Source organism: Pygocentrus nattereri, chromosome 2 (assembly GCF_015220715.1).
Source record: "Pygocentrus nattereri isolate fPygNat1 chromosome 2, fPygNat1.pri, whole genome shotgun sequence".
NCBI lineage: Eukaryota > Metazoa > Chordata > Actinopteri > Characiformes > Serrasalmidae > Pygocentrus > Pygocentrus nattereri.
Window position 1 is genome coordinate 46,669,153 of NC_051212.1, and position 20,080 is coordinate 46,689,232.

A 20,080-nucleotide genomic window follows, 5' to 3' on the forward strand; every position below is an offset into this window, starting at 1 on the left:
TAACGACATTGTAAGATGATGCCTATAAATTATGTTGAAAACTAAGTCATCTTGCGCATTAAACCAATTTACAAACGCAAGATATCCAGCCGACAGTAGTCCTGTGGTGAAAACTGACTGCTGATGAGGGTCTATAGGACAGCAGAGTGATAAATTCAAACAGACGTGCAGTCGCAAAGCTTATATTCATGTTGTGAGCCAGTAGGTTTGTATAATATAGATACTGAAACAGATTTAATTCAGCTGTGTGTGTGTTGGTATGTGGTGGAAATGGTTATTTTGTTCTGCTGAGGCCTTAAAAAGGTATCAGCCCTGATGTGGGCAAGTGGGAAAGTGAAGACTTGAGACAAACATGTCTGATCAAATACATTTGGGAAAAGTAAATGAGATTTTTTTATTGAACTCTGCCTGTGAGCTGCTGTGCTGGTGCAGAGCAGATGAGGGTGCGAGAGCTTCCTTAGTTCCACTGTCCTCCTCTTCCTCCCTCCTCCAATATGCTCCTCACAGCTGGAGCAGGCAGGTAAGGAGGGAGATGGAGTGTGACTGTGCAGCTGAACCCCCCCCCCCCCCCCCCACCTTTCTCTTTCTCTCCATCCCTCTCTCTCTCTCCTTCTCTTCCCTATCTCTGGACCCAGATTTCTGAATTTTATACTGAAAACGCATGTATGGATTCAACTTCCTGGCGCAAGGATGCCATGATGGAGTTGTGCTGATGGAGCTGCCTTCACAGCAGAGCTGCAGAGATGTGAGGAAAGCCTAGATGCAAAAATCTTGCTGCAAAACTCATGCTTAGTCATTTACATTGCTGATCATGCACAGTCATAGATCCTGCAATGTCATTTTGGCAGGGCCGCGGCCAGAACTTTCACAATGGGGTTAGAAACACAGCCGTTTATAATGTGCTTCTGGGTGTATATTAAGGCTGTGCTATTAATAAGATAATATCAAATTATGTAGAATTTACTCATATTTAGCTAAACAGTGAAATATTATTATCAGTATTTACAGACAGAAAACGATGCTCTCTACCTTCATGAAGGGGCAGTCGTGGGCTGGAAGTTAGAGAACCAGACCGAAAAGTCTCTGGTTCGATCCCCTGAGACAACAGTACGTGACTGAAGTGCTCTTGAGCAAGGCACCTAACCCCCAACTGCCTGGTCACTAAATCTTCTTAATCTTCATCTTCCCCACTGCGCCACCATGCCGTCCAGAATCCAGATAAGAAACTGTGAAACCGTGTAGCCATGTGCTTGTGACTAACGCAGGCAGGAGTTCAGGTGAAGCTTCAGCATCACTCTAACCTAAAATGCCATGAAGCTGCAGCACTTGTTGATAAATGTAGATTCTTAAAACATGCTGTCTTGATCCTTTTTGTTAGAAAATGGACCTCCAACAGTGTTTCATTTATGCATAATTCAGTGGTTGAGAAGTAAACAAAGTCATTCAGAATGGTTTGATGAGAAGTGGTTCATTGTAGAGCAACTCATCAGCACAGATTTCTTTATAGTGGTGCTGATAGGAATCAGTGGGTCTACAATGCAAATAGTGCAAAAGTGCAATACATATGCAAGTTGTGTGCAACATCTATAATTATTACTGTGCAATATCTAAAATTTCTGTGCGATATCCAGTCATTACCTGCTCAGAAATGTGCAATATCCATACAACTGCATGTGTAAACTGTAAATTTGTATAGTTTCTTAATTCTATCTTTATTTTTAATATTTTTCAGTTAGCAGACGCCTTGTTTATTTATTTATTTCTATAGTATATCTTATATTTTGTATGATGCACATCTTTGTCTACTTACTGCTCTTTATCTGCTTACTGTGTATTCTGCTGTAACAATGCAAATTTCCCCCAGTGGGATAATAAAAGTCTATCTTATATTATCCATTTTATATACTATTCAAAATTCTGAAATCTGAAAAAAACTAGTTTTCTTTACAGACGATTATTAATTCCAACACCCTCTCCACTATGAGTGAACTTAAAAAAATGCATGGACAAAAAAAAAAATGGTTTAACAACGTAATCATAAAACAACGTCTCAGATATTAGACCAGTGGTGGGCGAAGTTACAGTAAATACAGTAAATAAAAATTTAAGATACTTAAATGTACTTAAGTATCGAAAGTAAAAGTACTAAAAGATTAATTATGACTCTGTCTTATTACTGTTTTTGTAACTCACTTCATGAACTCATTTCAGGTGAAAGTCCTCCAGCGTCTCTCTTGATAAACCAGTCTTTTAATAGAACGTCATTAATTAGTGACGCTGACGTCTATTAAAATGATCATAAGCACAAAACACTGAAGGTAAACAGTTTCCATCAGGGAGAACCGAGTGGCTCTGAAATCACTTTTACAAACAAGCCAAGTTTCAGTTTAAAATTTATATGCAACTTAGTTACAAGTTATAAAAACTTGCTTTAAACTCAGGATCACAAATGAGTTTCCTTTACTATATTGATCTGTAGGTCTCTGTTCATAAAGTAGCAAAAACAAATTTACTATAAAATGAAATGGTGTTTGTAGAAATTCAGAAAAAAGCCGCGTCAGTCACGACGGCATATGTGGACATATTTCTATATTGTGCTCTATTTACACAAAGTTAGGTTAGTTCATCATTTATGTTGAACAGACTCTCCCAAAGTTTTACGCTGCTGCGCTGACTTTAGTATGGTATGTCCAACAGGTCAAAACAAGCTCAAAACACAATGCGCGCTGTGCCCTGATTGGTGTTCTTGCTTCATGCTTCTTTCGCTTTGACATGTTACGTTTTATACACACATAAACCAGAAGGAATGACAGATTACACATAATGTAGTGGAGTAAAAAGTAGGATATTTGACTTTGAAATGTAGTGGAGTGAAAGTAAAAAGTTGTCCAAAATGGAAAAACTTAGTAAAGTACAGATGCACAAAAAATACTTAAGTACAATAATGCATTACATTTACTTTGTTACTGTCCATCACTGTATTAGACAGTGTTTTATTTAACCATCTCATGTTATGCAGGTCAGTGAGGGACTTCTGATTCTTACCACCATTGTGACTCAATAAGTTCCTCTAGAACAGAGCACTTCACTTCAAAGCACTCTGAATGACTTTATTTACACCTTAACCATTTAATTATATAGTATAGGTCTGGGCATGTTGTGAGATCCCATCCCTGATGGAGTGGAACTTGGAACATACAATGTGTAGAATATAGCAATCCACATAAAGATAAAAACAAACCAAACTTACAACACACTTTTACGACAAAAGCTCAAATGGGCTGTGCCAAAATGTTAAAGCAAATGTCCACTTCAATTCATTGAATCGTCATTAGCATGCTTCGGTTTACATTTCTGCACTGTTTTTGTCTCATCCTTTTTCATCTCAGTTGTCTGAGTTTAACTGTGCTGAGTGGGCACATGCTTTATAGTGAAGGGTGCTGTTGGTTAGTGGAGTGTAACATTGGTTGAGTTTGTGCATTCTGGTTGATTGTTATCGTTTAGTGTCACCATAAGGAGAAAGTGTTGGAATGTCTAGGTTGATGCATACCCTGCTGTTAGCTATACACACTTAAAAATGATGGTTCTTAAAGGGTTCTTTAATAAAGAAAATGGTTTATATACCATACACATATATATATACACAACACATTAACACTGTGTTTCATCACCTCTTCTTTTCATAACACTCTGTAAGCATTTGGAAACTGAGGAGACCAACTGCTGTTTTGAAAGTGAAGTTTTCTCCTTTTTGCCTATCACAGGATTTCAGCTGTTCATTAGTTTGGGGTCTCCTTTATAGGATTTTTCATATGTTTTAAGTGGTGACAGGTCTCTTTTACCACATCACCCGGACTCTTTTAGCACAGAGCAATGTTGTTTGTCTTGCTGAAATTAACAAGACCTTCCCTGAAAAAGACGTCATCTGGATGGCAGCATATTTTACAAAAGCACACATATATTGTTCAGCATTAAAGGTGCCTTCACAGATGTGCCAGTCACCCATGCCATGCGCTCCCCTATACCATCATGAATACTGGCTTTTGAACTGTCTACTGTCTGCTGACAAGCTGAGTGGTCTTTATCCCAGAGGACACCGTTTCCATGGTTTCTGGGTCCTGTTTAATGGTTTTGTCTTTGCATTTAATAGTTTTATCATTTGTGGATGCAGAGCTGAATTGTTTTTACAGACAGTGGTTTTCAGAAGCCCCGCGACCCTGACGGAGAAGCGGCTTAGAAAATGGATGGATGGATGGATGGATGGATGGATGGTTTTCAGAAGTGTTTCTGAGCCCATGCAGTGATTTCCTCTAGATAATCATGTCTGTTTTTAATGCAGTGCCATCTGAAGGCCCAAAGATCATGGCCGGCAAATACTGGTTATTGCCTTTTCCCCTTGCATACATAGATTTCTCTGGATTTTCTGAATCTTTTAATGCTATTATGCATTGTAGATGATGAAAAGCAAAAGTTCTTTGTTATTTTACATTGAGAAACTTTTTCCTTGAATTCTTGCACTATTTGATGGTGCAGTCTTTTACAGAGTGGTGAACCCCTCCTCATCTTTACTTCTGAAATTCCGCCTCTCTGGGATGCTTTTTATACCCTCATATCACGTTATTGATCCATTGCCAATTAACCATGGATGTTTTTAAGCATTTCACAACTTTCCCAACTTTTTATTGCCCCATCCCATCTTTTTTTGGAATGTGCTGCTGGCATCAAATTCAAAATAGGCAAATATTTTTCAAAAAACAATGAAATTTCTCAGTTTCAACATTTGGTATGTTGCCTTTAAAGCATTTTCAGTGAAATATAGGGTTTAAATGATTTGCACGTCATTGCATTTTATTTTTATTTATATTTTTACCGCATCCCAACCGTTTTGGAAATGGGTTTGTATAATTTGTGTTGCCTTGGATAACAAATATGGGTCACCTTTTCCCCATATTTTATTTTACAATAGGCAAAATAATGAAAACCTTTATAGAATGAAAACCCATAATCACATACATATATACATTTATATAAAATATATTGGATACTTTTTCCCTGCCACTTTTCATTGCCCCCCCCACCCACCTGGAGAATGGGTTAGTGCCTGAAGTTAATTTAAAACCCCTGAGTTAGGCAAGTATGTTAAACACTTTGATTAAGCGGATCCAAATTCTCACTAAAACAACTGCAACACACTCAAAAATCTGCAAAAGAACAGTAATACTCACACACAGATTCATTCACAGAATCTTCACACTCCTACCAATAAATTACAGATGATAAATTATAATAAATTACAGATGATAAATTATAATAAATTACAGACAATACTGGTTGTATCCAAATGTGCAGGAACCCACAGCTGATCAGTTGTAGTTAGTATAATGGTCAGTATTTAATCTGCCTGTCTGTTGTTGTCTAAATCACAGGCTGTAGCAAACAAGAGCTCAATTTAACAGTAGTCTACAGTGCAGGTGTCATGGAATCATATGATAATGACAGTGATTTGCAAGTATGATAACTTGTCCGTGGCTTTAAGCTCTCTGGACTCAGTCTCAGCAGGCTAGGGCTCTCACAATGATGCTGTCCATCCACCAATGTGTATCACAGAGGCTTTTAAGCTGTTACAAGTAATGATGACCAGGTTAGAAAATTCTGGGCCCATGATGGAATCCATTACTTTTCATGCATAGTATTGCGCAAAAATGAGAGACCTCATTTCTTTAAATTCCAGACATTATGAACAAGTTATTAGTTTTACAGGAGATATTTCTGAGGATTTATATGCTCCATAAAATAAACCCCCTGCATAAGGCAGGAGAAAGTCAAAGGAAAAAAATAGAAAAAAACAGGAGTTTACAAAAGTTCTGAAAGGGTGTGTAGCTGTCAAGAAGCCGTCACTTAGCAAAAAAGCTGCTGGACTGACCACCCCAGAGCCCAAACTTTAACATCACTGAGTGTGTTTGGATACTTGGATTGTGAGAAGCAGAAAATGCAACCAATTTCTAGGGGGGATTTTAAATGTGGGCTGGAATAGAACTGGAGGGTTGCTGAGTAATGGTTAAATAAAAATCTTATTCAGTTAAATTTTTAAAAAGTATAATACATAAAGTAAGAATTTAAGCATTTCAAATAGTTCATTTTCAATGTGAAACATGCTGCATGTTTCTGTGCACTCACTGGAATTTATCCAACTTCAGGCACCAAGATGACCACCACAGGCTTTGTGTACAAGAAAGGTGGGAAGATTTCATGGAAAACAAACATGGTCAACCCCTGTTTGTGACCGCCTAATGGACTTAAATGACTATGCAAGTGAGCACTGCCTGCAAAGCTCTCAAAACAAAGAACAAACCATTCTTTGTGGACCTCATGGACATTCAGGTTGTCCCACTTGTCCATATGATTGGTCCTGGGAAGGTTGGTCAGTGTTTTCTTATTAATGATTTAGTAGCACCATGCAAACATTGGCAGTTAGTATGCAAGATTACTGATGCCAGTCCAGTTAAGTCAGTTTGACAAGAAAAACAGCCTGTATAAAGCATTTTAACTGTCTTTTAAACTACTGTTCCTCTGTTTTGCACCTGTCTTTTTCATCTCTCCATCTGACCATTTTCCTGCTGTTACGGGGAGCGAGGAAGTGGACGCATGTGTAGAGCGACATTTATTATGGGCAAATCCAGGGTCATAGTCTAAACGGTGCAGGTTCATGTAGCCAACACGGATCGATACGGGTACAGACATGACGAGAAACACACCAAACAGTTCAGAAAACAATTCAAACACCAATACAAACAACACAGCAGATAACAGTTCAGACAAAGACCAATGAAAACAAAGGGCAAACACGGGGCTTATAAAACGCAGGGATAAAGAGGGACAGGTGGAAAACAGGGGTGACAATCAGGGGTGGAGTCACTAAACAAGGGGGCTGGATCAAAACAAAAAGCACATGAAGTGGGAGGAGCCAATCATGACACCTGCAATGTCTACTGGACATGTTTTCCAGGTGGCTTTTATTTTGAAACATGGGTAGTCATGGTGGTGTTTGTGAACCATGCCAAACATGATACTGAGACACTTAAAGGGCAATTCTGTTGAGTTCTCAAAATTTCTACAGAATTAAATCATTAAGATTTGAAGTCATTCAGGATAGTTTTGTGTGAAATGGTTTATTGTAGTGAAACATATTGATATTTTTTTACAGCAGTGTTTCTTCATAATGGATCATTTCATATCAAACCAGTGCGTTTACAATTTTAAAGATTGAGTTATGCAGAAATTCTGTTAAATCAGTGGAATGTCTCTATACATTATACAATGCCTTGTTCAGTCTTGTTAAGCTGGTTTTCAAAAGCCCCAGTGCTGTTCTAACATTAAGGCCTTCTAAAGCCTTGGGGACACTGCAGGACTTTTCAAGTTTTTGGGCGACTGAAATATTGGGGATCACACACTAAACGATTAGGGATCACACACTACTCAACTTTAAAGCAGCAGCTGAAGCAAACTGAACTTGAGCGCACGCGAACCCACACATTCTCCCTTTACTAGAAGACCCAAATAAACAAACGTGGAGCAGCTCGCTGCTGCTATTATCTCACCGAGTAAAAAAGCAGCAGGTAAACATGTTTAAGTGAGGCTCATGAATTAAAAATTTGATCAGTCTGGTATTTTTAGAGATTTAAATGTACATAAAATCGACCGTGCTTGTGTCTCAAACTCAGCTCATTAAAAAGCTTCGCTCCACACGTGAGAGACATTTTGCCATTTTGCCTTTTCTCTGTTTACTTGCTATAATTCTATTTTTAATAGTGTTAAAGCTTTAGCTTGTTTTTTTATTTAGACATATCCAGTACCCTGCACCCCTCTAACCGGCCATTTTCCCCATAAACATCCAACAGTTTTTCGAAAGTGTGAAAGTCAATTTGGATGTTGTAGGGCAGAGGCTGTACTTATTAGATCTTGTGTGTTCTGATTCTGAGTTCTTTGCCTCTATATGCATAGTAGCATTTTTAATAAATGTTTCAACACAAAACGAGTGATTTGTTTTGTGCTGAAATATGCTATTTAATATTTACAGTAGTTTATTGCTCAACGTAGATTTATAGGATAGGGCTAGAATACATATATATATATATATATATATATATATATATATATATATATATATATATATACGGCCACTTTATTAGGTAATTCAATTGCTTCTTAACACAAATAGCTAATCAGCCAATCACATGGCCGCAACTCAGTGCATTTAGGCATGATGCAGAGGTGGTCAAGACAACTTGCTGAATTGCAGGCCGAGCATCAGAATGGAGAAGAAAGGGGATTTAAGTGACTTTGAATGTGGCGTGGTTGTTGGAGCCAGACGGGCTGGTCTGAGTATTTCAGAAACTGAATGGTCCAAAAAAGAGAAAATATCCAGTGAGCAGCAGTTGTGTGGACGAAAATGCCTTGATGTGAGTGGTCAGAGGAGAATGGGCAGACTGGTTTGAGATGACAGAAAGGCAACAGGAACTCAAATAACCAACCAAGATCTCTGAGGAACGTTTCCAACACCTTGTTGGAAGTTTGCCATGAGAATTAAGGCAGTTCTGAAGGCAAAAGGGGGTCCAACCTTTTACTAGCATTTTACTAATGAAGTGCCCAGTGTGTGTGTGTGTGTGTGTGTGTGTGTGTGTGCGTGTGTATATATATATATATATATATATATATATATATATATATATATATATATATATATATATATATGTATATGTGTGTGTGTCGGTTTACATGACTAGAATCAATATATATCTATATATTTTTACTTTAAATATAATTTACTGCAACTGTCTTTTAATAATTTTACTGCAACTGGGATTTTACAGAACTTCATTAGCAACTCTTGTTGCCAGTAAGCTATTTCATATAAATATGTATTACAACAAATTGCGTTAAACTCTGTTAGCTTGCCTCACACCACAGCATGGTCTTGAATTCAGCTAACTGAATTCTCCTGATTACTGTTCAGGTGTTTCAGCTGTACTCATTGCCAACAGGTTTTTAAAGTCAAGCACATAGCCATAAAATCTCCATAGACAAACACTTGGGATAGAATGGGTTGTACAATAAGCTCAGTGGCTCTAAGATGCCACCTTTGTGAATTTCTGCACTGCTAGATGTGCCCTAGTCAATTGTAAGTGCTATTATTGTGAAATGAAGACGTCTAGAAGCAACAGCAACACAGCCACAAAGTAATAGACCACAGGGGTGTCACTGAGAGCTGAAGCATGAAGCATGTAAAAAACCTATCCTCTCTTGCATCGCTCACTTCTGAATTCCAAACTGCCTCTGGAAGCAATATTAGTGTCACGCATCCTTATGGATCAGAGGGTTCCCTGGACTCCATCACCCAGAATCCTCTAGGAGATCACATGACTCCTGACCCTCCACCATGCTCCTATCACAGATCTTTCTCTTCAGAGTATTGATCTGTTACACCTGTGACCTCTCATTAGCTTTAGTATAAAGCCTGGGCTTTTAGAACAGTTCATTGTGAGGTATTGCTTCCTAGTGAACTTACTGAGTGTTTATTCTGTTTGTATTTTCCCAATTTATGACTGTTGCCTTGTTTCTCTGACTTTGCCTTTTGTCTGACCCTTTTGTACTTTTGCCTGTGGTATCCGTTTTGTGTGTTTTTTTATCCTTGCTGCATACTTTTTTGACCATGTCTTTTGCCTTGCCCTTTTGTATTGTTCGCCTGGTGTTATGATTACCATTGTGATCCTTCTATATTTTTTGGTATCGACCCATGCCTCTTCTTTGACCATGTTTTTGCCTTGTGATAATAAACCCAGTCTTCTACGTTTTATCTGCAAGCGTCTAGATTCTGCTGACTTGTTACAATTAGCACAAGAACCGTGCAACAGGATCTTCCTGAAATGGGTTACCATGCCTAAGATCACTATGCTCAATGCCAAGTGTCAGCTGGAGTCATGTGAAACATGCCCACCACTGGACTCTGGAGCAGTGAAAATGTATTATCTGGACTGAATAATCAGGTTTCACTATCAGGCAATCTGATGGACGAATCTGGGTTTGGTGGATGCAAGAAGAACGCTACCTACTAGAATACATAGCGCCAACAGTAAAGTTTGGTGGAGGAGGGATAATTAAAACATGCCTGTTGCAACTTTGCAGGCATCAATTTCTAAATTTGTTTATATTTACAACATACAGTAAAGCTGTTTAAAGGCTCCTTGAGATCCTTGTTTTCTTTCGCATTTTACAAAATGCCCCACTTTTCCAGAAATAGGTTTTGTATTATAATTACAAACCTAATTCCAAAAAAAGTTGGGATGCTATGTAGAATATAAATAAATGTAAATAAAAACACAATGCAATGATTTGCAAATCTCATAGACCCACATTTTATTCACAATAGAACATAGAACACATATCAGATGTTGAAAGATTGACCTTTCACCATTTCATGAAAAGCACTAACTCATTTAAACTTGATGGCAGCAACGCATCTCGAAAAAGTTGGGACAGGGCCAACAAAAGGCTGAAAAAGTAAGTGGTACTAATTGAAAACAGCTGGAGAAGCAATTTGCAACTAACTCACGTGATTGTGCATAAAAAGAACATTTTAGAGAGGCAGAGTCTCTCAGAAGCAAAGATGGATAGAGGTTCTCTGTGAAAAACTGCATCTAAAAATTGTGGAGCAATTTCAGAAAAATGTTTCTCAATGTAAAATTGCAAAGACTTTGGACATCCCACAATCTACAGTACACAATATCATCAAAAGATTCAGAGAATCTGGAGAAATCCCTGTATGTACAGGACAAGGCCGACAGTCAGTATTGGATGCTCATCATTTTCGGGTCCTCAGGTGACAGTGCTTTAAAAACAGGCATGATTCTGTACTGGAAATCACTGCATGGGCTCAGGAACACTTCCAGAAATCACTGTGAACATTAATTGTGTATTGCAATGTGCAAATGCAAGTTAAAGCTGTGTCATGCAGAGAAGAAGCCAATATGTCAACACGATCCAGAAATGCTGCCGTCTTCTCTGAGCCAAAGCTCATTTAAAATGTTGAAATGGAAATGGTCAGATGAATAAAAATTAGAAATTCTTTTTGGAAACCACAGACGCCATGTCCTGTGGACTCAAGAAAAGAGGGCCCATGCAGCTTGTTATGAGTGCACAGTTCAAAAGCCTGCATATCTGATGGTATGGGATTGCATTAGTGCCTATGACATGTGTAGCTTACACATCTGGAAAGGGTCTATCAATACAGAACAGTATGTAGAGGTTTTAGAACAACATACGTATGCTGCCATCCAGACAACGTCTTTTTCAGGGAAGGCCTTGCATGTTTCAGCAAGACAATACTAAACCACATCCTGCATCCATCAGAACAGCATGGCTTCGCAGCAGAAGAGTCCAGACCTTTCACCAATAGAAAGCATTTGGCGCATCATGAAATGAAAAATCTGGCAAAGAAGACCCAGGAATGCTTCTATAAAACTTATTCAGAATCTCCATCTAAAGTCAACTGAATATACGCAAATAACATATATCTATTTTTATTATTAAATGAAAATAAAGTAGTAATGAAATTCCCATCTGCCCTCAGAATTTAGGATCCATTGTACATCAACAGAATAATAATCCTTAGTTAAACCATCATAGAAATATCAAGTAGGACTGTTTTATTCTCTTTGAAGGTGCTGTTGATATTCAATAATGATAGAAAGTTTAGTTACTAAGTTTCTTAGTTTAGTATTTTCTTCTGGCACCTTCAATGAGCTGTCGTTGTTTTCCATTTCTAATAACCCATTAATTAGGCTGCCAATAGCAGGGTTCCCAGATCCAGCCCAATGTGTGCTTAACACCTGCCCCACCAGAAACTGAAACCAACCCAAAATAAAATTAAATCAGGTGTGCTGCTGATGGAATATAACAAACCCATGCATGACATCAGGAATCAAAACCATGTTCTTCTAACTCAAGGGTCAGTAACCCAAATATAAAGAAGGACCATTTTGTCCTTACAATGTTGTCTTTTACCATTCAATTTTACAAGGCTGAAGTTAGCTTCTCATTTGCCAGATTCTTGTTTGAATTTTCCCTTTTCTACCTTAAATGGAGCCTGCGGTACCAGAAAAGAACTGCTTCACCATTTAACCCATTTAACCTCTACTGGGTTATTTACTGGGTTAACTAGCTGACCCAAGTGTAGATGATTAAACTAATTTCTGAGAGAGAAAAAGTGGAGTGACTAGCGTTGGAGTGACAGAAAGCCAAAATTGAACCTGTTCTGTGGTGACTGGGACTATATTAGCTAAGCTAACAATTAGTTGGCAAGCCAAAGGTGCTACAGGCTTGGTTCCAGCTAACAGATGCTAAGTGATACCCATGTAGAAGATATCCGAGAGTGCAAGGTCAAGTGAGCATTTATATTATATATATATATTTATAACATAATAATATACATAAAATATTTATAACAGCATTTTTAATATGTATGACCTTATTTGCATGCCAGTTTTGGTGGTCTCTCATTTCAGCATTGCTATTAAAAGTTGCTAATCATTGCTAATCATTGCTAATGACTGCTTGGTTGTTGGCCACTTGCCTGTTATCACAGAGTTTTAGGCCCTTGGTGTATATAATGGTAATATTTTCATGCTTATCATCTAATATTTATGTGTTGCGTTTGCAGGCATGTTCACAGCTCCTGTGAATGGTGTTTAATTCTTCACATTCACCACATACAGCTGGGCTAACAATGCTGACATCGGGGTGGTTCTGTACCGGAACCAAGTGGAGGTTTGCGAACACCAGGGTGATGGGAACAATGGAGATTACGCCACTAGCTCTGATCCAGGAGCCGGGCAACACCGTGAGCGTCCGTCTGCCAAAGGGCTTCCAGGTGGCCGCCAGTGTTGAGTTCAACAGACACACCTTCTCTGGATTTCTGCTCTACCAGCTGTGAGCTGCCAGTGAGGCCTTTCAGCATCTGCAGCCAATTTGATGAACAGAAAAAAAGGAAAAAGTACATTTAATCCTTAGAAGTCATCACTATCACTCTCACTTTCCTATATGCTGTAAATATATAATTACATAAGAACATATTTAATTCAATAGTTTTTTTTATTTTTAATAGATTTTTGAGTGATAAATAGTGTTTATAAATGAACACCATCCTTTTTTCATTGCTGGTGATAATTTCAACTTGGTCTTGTCATTGTCTTAGTATCAAAAGGAGCTAGTCCTGACTAAATATGTGGTATTAAATAATGATTATTCAGCAATACCAGTCAATTCAATTTAAAAACAATGCAAAGCTACATAGTGCACTGCATTGCTCTATGAAATTGACATTTCTTTCAACTACGTTTATACACAGTTAATTTGGCCAACCTAGACATGTGTTTTATTTTTATAAATATTACAGTGACTATGAATTATTAATTACACCTTTTCTTCCACAAAGAATCATCCAGTGGAGAGTAATTGATGAGAGATTAAGGAGGCTGGAAAGGGCAAGTAGTGATCCTTACTGAACCACTGAGAAGAGGAAAAAAAAAGGATATATATATATATATATACACATAGTGCCCTCCATAAATATTGCCACACCATTAAACATGAGCACTTGAGCAAAATAGGCTATAAAAACTTACCTTTATTGCTTATCTTTTCAATCTTCCAATAAAATATAATCAATTATTTGATGTACAATAATTAAAAGAAAACACTTTTAGCATGAAATAAAAATTTTCTTTAATCAGTGTGAGACACTTGTTATTGGCACCTCTAGAAACTCCTGTAAGTGAAAACTAACTGAAATATATCCCCATTCATATTTTAAGTTCACCTGAGCAATTATCAACTCTTAAATGGTCAGCCATGTTGAACTGCATTAAAAACGGACATGATTCTGTAGTGAAAATCACTTCATGGGCTCAGAAACACTTCCAAAAACCACTGAATATGAAGGCAGTTCATTGCTGCACCCACAAATGCGAGTTAAAACTCTACCATGCAAAGAAGAAGCAATACACTAAAAGGATCCAGAAACACTGCCGCCTTCTCCAGGCCTAAGCTCATTTAAGATGAACAGTGGTGAAGTGAAAATGTGTCCTGTGGTCTGACGAAGCTTGCATATTCTGCCATCCAAATGACGTCTTTTTCAGGGAAGCTCTTGCTTATTTCAGCAAGACAATACCAAACCACATTTTCACTCTGTAGTAAAAGAGTCTGGGTGCTAAAGAGGCTTGCCTGCAGTCCAGACCTGTCATTGCTTAAAAACATTTGGTGCATTATGAGATAAAAAAATAAGATAAAACAGGCGCCTAACTTTTGGGCAGCTAAAATTCAATATCAATCAACAATGGTCTCATCAGTTCACAGATACGTACAACGAGTGTTTTTAAAAGAAGAAACACAGTGGTACATATGCCCCTGTCCCAACTTTTTTGAAATGTGGCATCCCAATTCAAAATGGGCATGTATATTTAAAGAACAGTACCATTTCCCAATTTCAACATATCGTATGTAGTCTTTGTACAACTTTCAATGAACTGGGTTTAAATGACACATCAGTCATCTGATTGTGTTCCTACTCTACTTAATCATGAAATATTAAAGCTTGTAACCGACATTTAAGTAATGTTTTCTCACTTTGTTTTTAGGGGTTTTACAGTCTTTCTAGAGTCTGGCTGAATGGTACTACTATTCTCGACTTGTGTTCAATGATTAGCCTGTGAGCATTAATGACGACCAAGCTTTGAACCCTTTCACACCCAAGTTATGTTCCAGAGCACAATGATGATGATGTTGCTCTATTCTTATTCTAAACATTACAGTATTAATATGTAATCATTTTGAGAGTTATGGAAAGAAAACCTGAACACAATCTAAATTTATAGTCATTTGTTTTATATTTCAGGAATTTCAGTTCATAACAAGGAATAGAGCGATTACTTTAAAATATGACATATTTGGCCACAGAGCTTTTGTTACCCATACTCTCAGAGATACTGTATACACATAAATGTATTTCTCAAACCATAGATATGTTTATATTCGATATGAGTATTCATGCATGCGTGTGTGCAAAGCACGTATTTAATGTATTGCTACATAACATTGACACTTTTGGGAATCTGGAATACGGTAGTACAAAAGTAGTACAAAAATGAAAGGATGAGAAAATTGGAACTTTTGTAGCATTTAAGGTGGGATGGAAAATTTTTAAAAAGGCAGTTGCTGATTAATCAATACTTAAAGCTTCTGTGAGACATGTTTTACTTGAAGCTTGTAACAGACAGGATGGCTTTTTCCCAGTTTGACAGTGACACTTTGAAAGGGTTTAGTTGAAAATGAAGTGCATGTGACAGGTTATCTGAACATCTTGTTCTTGAAAATAGAACAAGGAAATGTGTCGAACACACAGAGTTTTAAGACAGAAAATGATGAAGTAGATTGCAAAGTTTCAGCCTGAGTTTATAGCAAAGACAGCAAGGAGAGCAGGTCAAAGATCAGGTCTACGTGAGGATTAATGGCCTTGCATTAGAGCCTTTTTTGTACGCTTAGAGCCAAATATGGAGAATAAATTCAGAAACCATGGACATTGGGGATTATTGGAAAGGGGGAATAGCTCCATCTGTCCTTTACCTGTTTGCAGATATAGATATGCCTGAGGGCAGCAGCAGTGAACCAATTACCATATATACAATCTCTAGTATGTGTCATCTAAGGTACAACCTTGTCTTGAATAAGTTGGGACACTGGGCAAAATGTAAATAAAAAACAGAAGGCTAAGATGCGCAAGTTATTGAAATCCTTTATATACTTAAAATAGTACAGAGACAACATATTAAATGTTGAAACTCATGTAATTTTATTGCTTTTTTTAATAAATGGCCATTTGGAATTTGATGCCAGCAACATGTCTCAAAATTTGTAACAGGGGCATGTTTACCACTGTGTTTCATAATTTTTTCTTTTACCAACACACCAAAGCATTTAGAAACTGATGGGACTGATTGCTGTAGTTTTGAAAGTGAAATGTTTTCCCATTCTCACTTGACACAGAATTTCAGCTGCTCAACAGTTCGGGATGTCCTTTGTTGAAACCAAATATTTTGTTTCAATGAGCCAAATGTTTTCAACGACTGACAGGTCTGGACTGCAGGCCAGCCAGTTTAGCACTTGGACTAATTAACTACAGAAATAAGCAAGCCCTTCCCTGAAAAAGACGTCATCTATATGGCAGCATATGTTACTCTGAAACCTGTATATATCAGTCTGTATTATTGGTGCCTTCACAGATATACAAATCACCCATGCCATGTGCAGTAATGCACCCCAATACCATCACAGATGCTGGCTTTTGAATTTTGCACTGATAACAAGCCATTTCCTCTTTAGCTTGGAAGATGCAGCATACATGATTTCCAAAAAGAATTTAAAATGTTGATTCATCAGATCGCAGCACATTTTTCCACTTCTTCAAAGTCCATTTTTAAATGAGCTTGGGCCCAGAGAAGGCGGCAGTGTTTCTGGGTCCTGTTTATATATGGTTTCTTCTTCATATGGTAGAGTTTTAACTTGCATTTGTGGATGCAGCGACAAGCTGTGTTCATAGACAATGGTTTTCAGAAGAGTTCCTAAGCCCACGCATGATTTCCACTACAGAATTGTGTTTTTGATGCATATAATCCTTTAACATTTTAAGTATTTCAAATTTTTAAGAGTGCTTCTGAATTTCCACAAAGTTCAATTTTACACACATATTTCAAAAAACATTCAACAGTTTCTTGACTAGAAAAGGTCCTTTGGTGTCATGATCAGGGATGTGATGCCTTGACAAATGTTAAAGTGTGTCCAGTGTCTTTAAATGTCTTGGGTTGGTCCTGCTGCAGCGCTGGACAGTCATGATGTGGTCCATGTTTCTTGAGGTCTCTATTTTTGCATGACTGCTAGGCCATTAGAAGGATAGAAAAAAGAGAAAAACAATATTGCACACAGGAGTCAACTGTTCAAGGAACCATCTCACACCGCTAAATACTAGTATTTGTAAATATATTAATGATGTACTAAGACTATATAAACTGATATATTAAATGTATGATTAAATAGCACATGTGGGTAATAATAATAATTTTAGAACAATTTAAATGTAATTTTTTACATTTATGGCATTTGGCAGACACTCTTATCCAGAGTGACTTACAATTTGATCAGTTTTTTACACAGGTAGGCCAAGGTAGTGTTAGGAGTCTTGCCCAAGGACTCCTATTGGTATAGTGTAGGGTGCTGCCCTGGGAGGGGGGGGGGTCTTCTTCTGTCTGAAGTAAGTACCCTGACAACATATTGATGTATTGTTTTTGTCTATGGTTATGTCTACTTGATATAAAACAAGCTCATATGACTTGACTTGAGATTCTGATTCGAGTCACAAATTTGATGACTTGAGATGAGAAAATCAAGAAAGACTTGCGACTCGACTTTGACTTCAACACTTGTGACTCGGACTCTGACTCGGAATTGAGCGTCGTGATTTGGAAAGACTCGAGACTCAAAGTGTAAGAAACGTAGAGGGTCTGACTGCAGATGGGCCTCTTTACAGACAGAGAGAATGTGAGTGAATTTGTTTCCTTGCGTAAATTAAATAAATAGCAATGTCGTCTGTTACTGTGTTCATGTTCGGCTTATTTTATTTCAGAAGACAAGCGAAGCATTTAGAACTCAAGTTTGCCTCCCTCAGCAGGAACCAAGTGAGGCATCAACAGCATCAGTGCACCCTCACTCGGCACTTAAACTCCAGTATTACAGGAAAAATTCAACAGGCGACTAGACCATTTTCCTCAATGTAGCAAAACGAAAGAGGAAGCTCTCTCTGTTCGACTGATTTTAGCAGCTTCTGCAGGTAAAACAAGCGCAACATTCACCACAAGGCTGAAGTCGACTTTTTATTTGCCAGTCTCATATTGGAATTTGCCATAACATCTTAAAGGATGCGGAACATAACTGCTACACCATTTAAGGTGGAATAAAAATTAAAAAATAATAATAAAAATCAATATACAGCCATACACTGCTAGTGTGCTATCATTAAAAGGCTGCAGTACCGTTATTATTATTCAGTGTTATGGCCTTAAATTAGTTGAAGAATGCAGACTGACTTGTTAGGACTCAAAGATTAGGACTATTGACTATTAGTCTTGTATTGCCCCTGTGCCAACTATTCTGAAACATGTTGCTGCCATCAATTTCAAAACAGACATATATTTTTGGAAAAAAAAAAACCTAACATTTCTTAGTTTAAAAATTTGATTTGTTGTCTTTTGTTGTCTAATATTGTCAATTAAATATAGGATTTTAATTTGCACATTATTGCATTCTGTTCATATTTACACCTTGCTCAACGTCCCAAATTTTTTGGAAATGAGGTTGTATGTAGGTCTCTGTGTTAGGAACTTAACCTTAGACAGCAGCTGATGGCAAATTGATTGGATAGTTTATATTGCCCACACCGGGGGGGCTGTTTAATCTCAAAACATTGCAGAACAGCAGTTTGATACGGTTTCCGGGTATGAATATTAAAATGGTGCAAAGTGTTGTGCAATGGGCTTTGAGGTAGGTTTTCTCACATTTTGTATTTTGTAGAGTGTGTCAGAGATGTTACCCAATCAGCAGTGGATAGCAGTGGACGTGGATATAACCTTGCCATGTTGAAAAGGCAGTGCACACAATGGATTCTTAAAGTCCTCTACAAATGCAGCAGCCTGGTGTTTGAAACTACTGAAGATGTTTGAAGATGTATGTTAAAGTATTAAACACATGTCTAAATCATTTCCTCAGCATCTAAAAATTTCTTCAAATAGAACACAAAGAATGGCCTCAGCGGCCGTAGTTGCAACATTTGCATACACACAACACAGTGTTCAATAGAAGCCATTTTAAATAGAAGGTATTGTGGTGTTTTGATGACACAATCAAATTAAATCAAATTAAAGACAACCTATGCATAACTGAGCAAGATCCTGCTTAATTTTGGTTTCGGAAGCCCTGGAGTAACATTTTTGGTTCTGCCTACCGCAAAGCAAACTGTGATTGGTTTATTCCTCTGTCTCTTCATGGTCATGCTCTTAGTTAGTCTAACATGCTAGGCCTTCTTTTCAGCACTTATAGCTACATCTACCAAGAAACCTCGGAAAAAACGATTTGATCGATCCAGATTGGCCAATTTTCTGCTCAGCATTTCAAGAAATTAACCCTCTGACAAAACACTGATTTGGCTGCCATTGTATTCATAGTCTATGATGTATCTAGAACTTTCAGAAGGCTTGGAGTGACAAATTCGGTCCCACCTACTGGAAATCAAATGTGATTGGTTCATTTTCTGTCACTTCATAATTATGTTAGTAGTTAATGTGTTAGGCCTTTTTTTCAGCTCCTGAAGTCCTAACCAATAGGAGAGCTAGCTTAGAAAAACAATTTCAGCTAATTTTCTGCTTGATGTTTCGACAATTTAATCTTCTTCTTTCTATCTAAAACTTTACAATGAAGTGAGATTAAAACCGTAAGATTCTATATGTAAAAATGACTCTATTGAATTAAAAATTAGCAAAAAATTATAGATATTTCTCAGAATTCTTTACGGGTTCTCTATAGGCCTCGAAGGCCCCAAAGATTGAGGGTTCTCATCTGAAATAGAACAATTTAGTATTTTCAGCAGTCAATTTTCACTTTGGGACAGAAGACAATCATTTTTAGGATGGTTCTGACAATGTTAGTTGAACTTTTATGTGTTTTATGAAGTTGTTGTTTTATAAAAGCAGGTCACTCGAGGGCTAACATTATAGTGGTTTTGCTATGGGTAAGGGAAGTAAATAACTGTAACTTTATAGATTGCTTGGATGTTGTAGGATGAATTATAATGAAATTGCTTAGACAAATGCATCATTGCTTAAAAGTTACAAACAAACTTCCTCATTCAGAAAACAACAGTAGGTGTGAACATGCATTTGTATAGGCCAGTGATGTAGCACTAACAGCTTCCTTCTGTGGAACG